This window comes from Lathamus discolor, chromosome 20 (assembly GCF_037157495.1).
Source record: "Lathamus discolor isolate bLatDis1 chromosome 20, bLatDis1.hap1, whole genome shotgun sequence".
In the NCBI taxonomy this organism is placed as follows: domain Eukaryota; kingdom Metazoa; phylum Chordata; class Aves; order Psittaciformes; family Psittacidae; genus Lathamus; species Lathamus discolor.
In genome coordinates, this window is record NC_088903.1 from 4,356,738 (window position 1) to 4,365,589 (window position 8,852).

Consider the following 8,852-nt stretch of genomic DNA (forward strand, 5'->3'; position numbering starts at 1 on the left):
AACCTCGAGCTGATCCCAAGTCAGCAGGCTGTGCAGTGTAACCATGACCCTAAACAGCAGGAGCCTTCAGCAGGTTCCCCCATGCTTTTTGCCTATATCTTAAATCAACATCCTTCTTTTCTCTATGGGTTGGTGAAAAAGATTATGGAAGAGTTACTCCATTTTCAAGTCCAAGGTACTTTAACACACTTCAGAAGTTAAATACCACACGAAAATAGGTTCATTCAATGCTGATTTTCTCTGGAAAGAATTCACTGGTGTTTATTTTCCTTGGTATGGCTCTGCTGCTCCATTCTTGCTCACTTTGCATACGGCTCTTAATTGCGCAAGATGCAGCCATTCATGAGCCCAGTGAAATCTGTGCCTGAACACAAACTCCAGGCATACCCTTTTGCCCTCCAGTACCAAAAGGTACTTTAACAAGCTTGGAAAGCCCAGCAAGGAGCCTGAATCTTACAATCAATCCTGGACATGTCGTATTTCAGCAAATACACAGCATTGCTGCTAATGCAACCACAAATGGCTATGCCTTGTCATGTCAAAGAGGAAAGATGCGTGCAAGACTGACAATGACGAGGTTGTGTGAACACTATGGGATGCTATTCAAATTACTCCATCTTGTGCTCGAGATTCCTCCAGACATTAGTGCAAGTTTTAACCTTAATGTGTTCTATGAAGGTCTGGAAATACATGGTAGATTGAGCCTGTAACCTGGCAATCAGCCTTCTGTGTACTGCTTTTCTAAAAGAGCAGAAAGGAAGCAGTTGTCTCCTGACTGTTGTTACTGAGACCCAAGGGCTGGTTCTTACTGAGACCCAAGGGCTGCTTTGTGCCTTTTTCATTGTTTTGGGTTAGTTTTTTAATCTCCATTTGTCATGGTTTAAATCCAACTGGCAACAAAGCCCCACGCAGCCACTCACTCACTCCGCCTTCAGTGGGAGAAGATCAGAAGAGTCAAACTGAGCTAAAGGCAGTTTAATAAGTGAAGCAAAAGCTGCACATGCAAACCAAGAAAAATGAGGAATTCCTTCACCACTTGCCATTAGCAGGCTGGTGTTCTGCCATCTCCAGGAAAGCAGGGCTCCATCAAGTATCGTGCCTACTTGGGAAGACAAACAGCATCACCCCCGTACATCTCACTCCTTCCTTCTTCCCCAGCTTTAAATGCTGAGCATGACAGTAACGGCAGAGGAAGGGAAGTGGAGAAAGAAAAATGGTTGCAAGCCCAGAACTAGATGATCTTAAGGTCCTTTCCAACCCTAACTATTCTATGATTCTACAATAAGTGGCTGTTGGAAGAAGCCTTTGTAGGATGCTGTGCTTCTTATTCAACCCAATCTTGCTGACACGTACCTTCACCTGCTGGCTAAATGGAAAGTGCATTCACCCTTCACCTTCCTATGCCCTAAGAGGGTCTTTGCATACTATTCCACAGGGATATGAGCCCCAAACATATAAAGCTTCTTAGAAAATTAATTACCACTGTGGAGAGGGTGGGATTGTGGTGCAAAATGCACCTACACTGAATCGTCAATGCTATTATCTCAGTGGCTTCATGTAAAGGCACATGCTAAAGGAGCAAAAAGAACACAAGACTGAGTCACACTCTAGTCCCAGTGGAAGCCCAGAGTGCTCCAGTTCCAGCACAGGGAAAACTAGGAATGTACCTTCATCCTTAGAAATCTTCCTGACTCGCTATCATCTGCAAAGCTGTCAGTGGATGCAGAGCGTGGCAGTAACTACATTTGGCAGTGCTCTTTGCTACCTGCAGTTTAACTCCCAACCAAGCAGACTGCAATAACAGGGGGTATTTATTCAGCTGTGCCTCTCTCGTGCATCCTGGGGAGAAAAGATATGTTCTGGCCTCATTAATCACTTCACCCTTTGCTGGAGCAAATAAGAGTAGCCGCAGGGGGTTGTCTTTGCTCGGGAGGTTCTGCAGTGCATGGGGTTTGCGGAATGAGGCACCTTCCCTAAAAGAACACAAAGCTCCTGCACTGGAAGGAGGGGAAGATGATCTGGGGTGACTACAGATGATAAAGGGAGTGCAAAACAGTGGTGCAAACAATTCCTTTCTGTCCCTCCCAACAGGTCAAGCACCATCTCGGCTGGAATACCCTATGCTGCACCCAAGGTAGGAAGTGTTGGTTACCCTACAGACATTGAAAAGAGCATGCATCAGCTACTCCCTGCTCCTGCCTGATTTGTGCCAGAGCAGCAAGGGTGTACTCCCAGGCTGCAAAAGCTTCTGGGATTCACAGGTTTGGGTGTGGATTTGTTTGTTCCCTGCTCTGTGTATGTGCCTTCATAAGGTGCAATGCAGTGCTCCTTTCCACAAAGACCTCTGACACACTGAGGCAAGGACAGGATGGAGTCTTGTTCTTCAGCCACACCATAGCTTCGCTTTTCAGACCACCACAGATGGCAGAACTTAACAAGAGAACCATGGCACCTTTGAGCTTCAGCTGCTGTTCAATGACTGGGATGTATTGGTACCATACTGGTCGGGGCCACTACAGCTCAGAGGCACGGATGAGAGAAGCTAACTCAGCATTTGATAGGAACGACCATCCCTGACCCCACTGTAGCTGGAAGACTTTGAAAGCTAAAGAAGTATTTTTCCTTTGTCCAAGTATGTAAAAGGATTAAACACCAAGGGATGAAGGGGAAGTGTGTGGAGTGAAGGTTCAAAGCAACCTAATGGTCTGCCGTGTTGCTAATGTTAAACATCAGCTTTGTCAGGCCCTATAATCAATAACTTCAGCAGCTTTCAGGCACATTTATGCTGACTTAAAATGGCTTTGAAATAGCTAATTTAAAATTGTTTTCATATAAAACACATTCCATTTGTATATCTTTAAGTTTTCGGGATGCCATACACCAGTGTGCCTGGCAAAGCAGCATGAACCCCATCCCATCAGGGGGTTTCATTCAGAAAATGTGCTGTAAACGAATGACTCGCTTCTTCCCCTCACTAAGCGCCAAGTTCTCTCTATGAAGCCTACTTGGCCCAACACTGGGACTGAACAGCCGATAAAGAAAACAAGCCCAATGGCTGATAAAGCAGGGTCCTCTTTTCAGCCTTTCAAAACCTGGGGGCTTAACATAATGGCTACTACAGGAAGACAAATCGCAGCTCCTTCAGCTCTGTGACCTCCCAGTCCCAAGGCAGCATCTTCACAAGATGAGTTCTCTCAGATTGTAATTCTGTGCATTTTTCTTACCGCTTTTAGAAAGAGCAGAGGTTACACATGGTTTCCACTCCATCTCCTGGTGTTTACAAGCTTTCTCCCCCCCCCCACCTTCCCCTTTCTGCTTACATGTAATAAAAAAGTCAGAGGCAGCAAGGCAAGAGAAAAGCAAAAAGGGTTTCGTGTCCCTGGGGGCAGATTTGCTGTATTATTTGCAATACTTTTAAAATGGAAAATGTGGAAACAGTTTTGGCTGATACTTCTGCTTCCACGGGGATGTCCTTGGCTTCTTCGCAGTGATTCATGTGCAAGAGTAAAGTCTGTATTGATTGATTGCGAGCTATCTCTGAATAACTGATTTTCCTCCATACCTGGCTTATTTTGCATCGCTGGGTTTCTCTTCATCCTGATGTGATGAGCGGGGATGGCAGATGATGTAAAATACTTTTACAAAGTGCTACAAGTTAATTGGGCCCAGTTAGTCTTAGCTGGAATTTCATGCACAGCACAATCCGAATGATTCCATTTTCAGGAGCTCTGCATCTTCGAGATGCTTTGCAAAGTTTTGTTCTGATTTCATCATGTTCCCAGGACTGTCAGATCCCTGTTTAGTTTCTGACAAACAGAGCAATTTCCTGAGAAGAGGCAGTAGGAAGGCAGAGATTCTGCTTTTTGTCTTCTAGTCTTAACAATAAATCAATACTGTCCAAAGCTGGACAACAGAAACTGATTGGGGGACCAAAGAATCCTGTGAGAAAGGGATTTCTTGGGTCTATCAGATTCCTCTTCTGTCCTATCCCAGGCTCAAGATGCCTCGCTGATTACCAGGGTTCTGGCTGACTTCTTCAGCACAAAAAAGGTGAGTGATAATTATAGGTATAGAATCATAGAATAGTTTGGGTTGGAAAGGACCTCAAGATCATCCAGTTCTAACCCCCCCGCCATGGGCAGGGACACCTCACACTAAACCATCCCACCCAAGGCTTCGTCCAGCCTGGCCTTGAACACTGCCAGGGATGGAGCACTCACAACCTCCCTGGGCAACCCATTCCAGTGCCTCAGCACCCTCACAGGAAAGAATTTCCTCCTCCAATATCCAATCTAAACTTCCCTTGTTTCAGTTTTAACCCATTACCCCTTGTCCTGTCACTGCAGTCCCTGATGAAGAGTCCCTCCGCAGCATCCCTATAGGCCCCCTTCAGACACTGGAAGCTGCTCTGAGGTCTCCACGCAGTTTCTCTTCTCCAGGCTGAACAGCCCCAACTTCCTCAGCCTGTCTTCATACGGGAGGTGCTCCAGCCCCCTGATCATCCTCATGGCCTCCTCTGGACTTGTTCCAACAGTATGAATATGACTTATATGAATAAGTGTGCTGTGAACTGACAGTGTGGCAGGGAGAGAAAGTGGTTCAAAGTCCTGCGAGATGAGCCTGTCACTAGGCCAGTGCTCTCCATTACCACCACACTGCCGGGGACCCTGCAATCCCCTGCTGAGAACTTCGCAGCTAAGCCTGAAAGCCCGACCGATTGCCCCGGTATTCCTGCTCCAGCCCTTGCCACCCCACAGCCACCTCCTGAGAACGGGGGAACGAGGAGGACGGGAGCTGGGCTGCCTGCAGTGCCCTCTCCTGGGCTGCAGCAGCACAAATGGCCCTTTTCTGACATGAGAGCATTTGCAGGGTTAAAAGGCTGCTGTGAGTTTTGTGGCTTCTTTCCAAAAGGTTTCAGTTAACACCAAAGGTCTCCTTATAGCTCACTCACTTTAATAGATTTTTCCCATTGACTTCTCACTTTATAGACTATCATTTCCTTTTCTGCAGGGGAGCTATTTTCTGGGTCACTGATCCAGCCAACTTAAAAGGGATTTCATTGATTAGGTTTTATTGGTGGTTACTTTAACCATAATGGGATAAGTTGCTAGTACCTGCTAACAACTACGTGTCTTGCTTTGGTACCCTGGCTCCGTACCTCTACAAGTGAAGTCTGGGTTCCTCTCCTCTGCCTTGATTGAGTGCCTGGTAACTACTAGCACCTCCTTACTACCTCAGTTGCTTTTGTCCTTCTTTTCAGTACAGCAAGTAAGTTGCATGGCCAAGTGTTGCTGACAAAATCCTCTACTTGTTGAATGTGGCACCTTATTCCAGTTGTGTCTGCTTATCTCTGATCATCCCTACAGTCACACGATTATCCCCCCGCTGCCATGAGGAAAGCTAAATATAACATTGCAGCATCAGGCCTTGGAAGCTGAAGAGAATGACAGGGAATTTCTTTGTGCTTCATGTCTCTTTACAGGACACAGGGAAAAGGACTCAAGGGTTGCAGGCTGCTGCTCACACCCGTTTCCTAAAAGTCCCTTTCTTGGCACTTAATCTCCATACATCCTGAGCAGATATTTCTCTATTTGCTCCCACAACTGCCCTGGTACATTACAGCCGTATGACAATCAATTAACTGCTCACTCTATGACAATAAAGTGGCCACCCACCCTTATATAACTCTTTTTAATTGTTTTCTTACATTATAACGCTTTGCTAAACTTATTCTGCCATAGCTTCCATAATTTAATTTCTCAAAGTGCTAATAATCTAATTGCTTCCTTCCTGCAGACAAAGTGCCGGAGCCATCTTCTCTCATTCGGAGCATTATAAAAAGTAGCTGGCATGAATACCTAAAAGGAGCAGTTTATTCACAAGACCTTAGAGAGAGCTGCTTTCTCCAGAGTCTCTGTGTTACGCCTCAGGCAGCCACAAAGAAACCTACCCAGCCACTTCCTTGCACTCTGGGACTATCTTCCCTATAGAAAATCACTTTGAGATTAAAAGCATGGCAAGGCTCCTAAGCAGAGTTCTATGGGCTAGGGGAGATCTCCTGCCGCATCAGAGAATCATAGAACAGTTAGGGTTGGAAAGGACCTTAAGATCTTCTAGTTCCAACCCCCCTGCTTGAAATTAAACCTTGGCATTGGAATTACAAGTAAATAATTCCTGCTACCACCGATCCTCTTGCAGATAGCAGAAAGAGGCTGAAAAGAAGCAAGCTTTGCCATTTAGGCTTGAGAAAAAGAGCGTAGCAGCAGAAAGAGATTCCGTGCATTTCAAACCTTGATTAATAACCTCTGTCTGCAATTCACAATTCCCGAGTCTCCTGCCAATTCTACCCACCCTGTTTCTAGGAAGATGGATTAACTAAGCCAGAGCCGGGTTTGAGCTTCTTTGGGCCCAACCTTTCTTTGCTACATGCACATTACTAAACTATACCACCAAGAACAGCTACAATACCCCAAAATGCTACATGACGGACACATTAGGAAGGGGATTGCAGAGCAGTCTGCAAGCTGCCAAGTGAGAACTCACGTTTTCTGTTTCTGTGCAACAGAGTGGCCGGGCTGATTACACATCTAATGTTAAGAAACCCCAGTTCTTCATCCAGCTCTTTCTTTATTGTTGCTTTTCTAAAAGCTGTAGGCCTGTTCATGCTTCATTCTACAGCACAGAGAAATTTGGGGGGTTTTAGCTTTCACATTGTCACTTCCTAAGATGTTTGCCATTTGTTCCCGTTTCTGTCAGGATCTATCACCTGCAGCTTTATATTGCACTAACCATCGCTGGTGTGGACTGGGGTTCCTCAAAGCAGTACAACAGATGAAGCAGTTAAACCTTGGGAGTGGACACCAGAGGGGGAGAGGGATTAGACACACGACTCAATTGGTAACTAAGAAAAATGAGCTGTAAACCCAGGGAAGAAACACTTTAAGCAGTGTGGATTACAGTGTTGGAATAAATCTATTGCTAATACCCCATAAGAAAGAACCAGCTGCCCCCTGCTTTGTGTATCACTTCTGAACTCTTCACACGCTCTATACTTTAAGAAAAAAAGGTAATAGAAGGCAATTAATCACCGTGAATGTTAATTGCTGAGCCTGCAGAGAGAAACTCCAGAATCATAGTCCCACAACTGATTAGTCAGCCTTTGAAAACAAACACGACACATTTGCACAACAAGCTCATGAGGAACAGAGAAGAAACTATCAAACAAGTGACATCATTTGCCACCTGTAACTTTTACTAACCTTTTACCCATCCTGAATATTGCCTGCTAGGAAGCCAGCAGCTTTCCCAGGAATCTCAGCCTTCTCTCTTCTCTCATACCCTGTTTATAAACTCTTCATCCTCCAAATCATTCACCAGCGCTATTCGTATCATTCTGATGTTATGAAACCAGAAGACAGAATTCATGCAGATCACTGAGGAAAGCACAGGACACAGAAAGGAGCAGGTGGACAGGCAAACTAATTTAAAACATGATTCATACCCCAAGGCCATTGTTGTCATCAAGGGATAAATCAGAGACAGGCCTTACTCATGATCAGCAGCATCAGTTTCACCTTTGATATGTAACTCATCATCAATACCAGCTGTGATTGATCTCCTGAATGTGCATCTGGATGTAAACTTCCTGAGAGCACGTTTTCATTCTGCTACCACAGACAGGTCAGGACTGTGTTTCAGTTGGGTTTCCTGACAGAGTGGGAGTCCTGGGAATGCTGGGGCTGGATCTTTCTGCTCGCAGAAAGATCAAAATATATATGGACTAGGACCTTACAGATGTTATTCTGCATAACAGGCACCCCTTTCATAGCGAGCACATCAGTCTGTCACACTGGTGGTGGCAGCTATAGAGAAAATGTCAAACATGTACAGCCCCTTTTAGTCTTGGGGATAACTTTCCCTTTTCCTTCTTTTTCTCTCGAGTATCTAGCTCTCTTCCAGGAGATGGCATTCCATGAATTACTGTCTTCTCATCACCGGATCCCAACTATTTCTGATCTTTTTTATAGGATAAATAGGATCAATAAATGTTAAATGTGACCATAGAACTTAAAGAAGGGATTTGAAAGATTGGCAGGATGCACTGGCATGCACAAAAGCGAAGCCGCTTTTCTGCTGTGCGAATTCCAGGGCTAGATTTTGATTTCATATTTTTGTCCCTCAAGAGAATAAAACTGATTTTGACAGCCAGGGTTTTCATTATTTCCATTCCAGAGGAATGAGTGAGGTTTTTTCCTCTAAATCTTGTTGAAAGTTCAATAACTTCCCCAGAACAGAACTGAATGTACCTGGAGCTTTGAAATGACTGCAATGTGCGTGAGAAACAGCAAGCCTGATCGTGTGCCACGCTGGGTGGGCGTCTGGAAGGGCAGGCTAAGCACAGCCCTGCCGCTCACCACAGGCATAGCTGGAGCGCCTTCGCAGCCTTTCATCAATGAACTTCGAGAGGTTTTTTTATGAATGGGAGCTCCGTCACTGAATGAACACCAGGGCGCTGCGCTCCGATTGGCCCCGAAGGCTAAACTCCGCCCACTGTTCACGGGGCGAGGGCCAGCGGGAGCGGGGATTGGCGGGCGTGCCCCAGCCTTGAGCTTCATTCACAAAGTCGCTGGAACAAAGGAGTGGGCGAGCCGCGGCCGCGAGCGCCGCGATGGACCAATGGGAGCCCGCTCCCGGCCCCGCTGCAGCCTGACGGACCAGGTGGGCGGGGCCGCGCCGGGCTCCGCGTGGGCTGCGAGCCGCCGGCGGTGAGGGACGGGCACCGGCACCGGGACCGGGACCGGCACCGGCACCGGCGCCGCTGGTCCCGGCTGGAGCTGACGAGCTCGTTCCCT

The 8,852-nt window shown here is 46.4% G+C and overlaps 1 long non-coding RNA gene across 1 annotated transcript in view; it reads right to left on the reverse strand.

Moving 5' to 3' along the window:
- The window catches only part of LOC136023971 (uncharacterized), a 36,056-nt gene extending 28,624 nt beyond the window's left edge, over positions 1-7,432 (reverse strand). The window contains exon 1 of the long non-coding RNA XR_010616724.1: positions 7,260-7,432. This is a non-coding gene — a long non-coding RNA (uncharacterized LOC136023971). The remainder of the gene's footprint in view (positions 1-7,259) is intronic.
- Between the last annotated feature and the right edge of the window lie 1,420 nt (positions 7,433-8,852).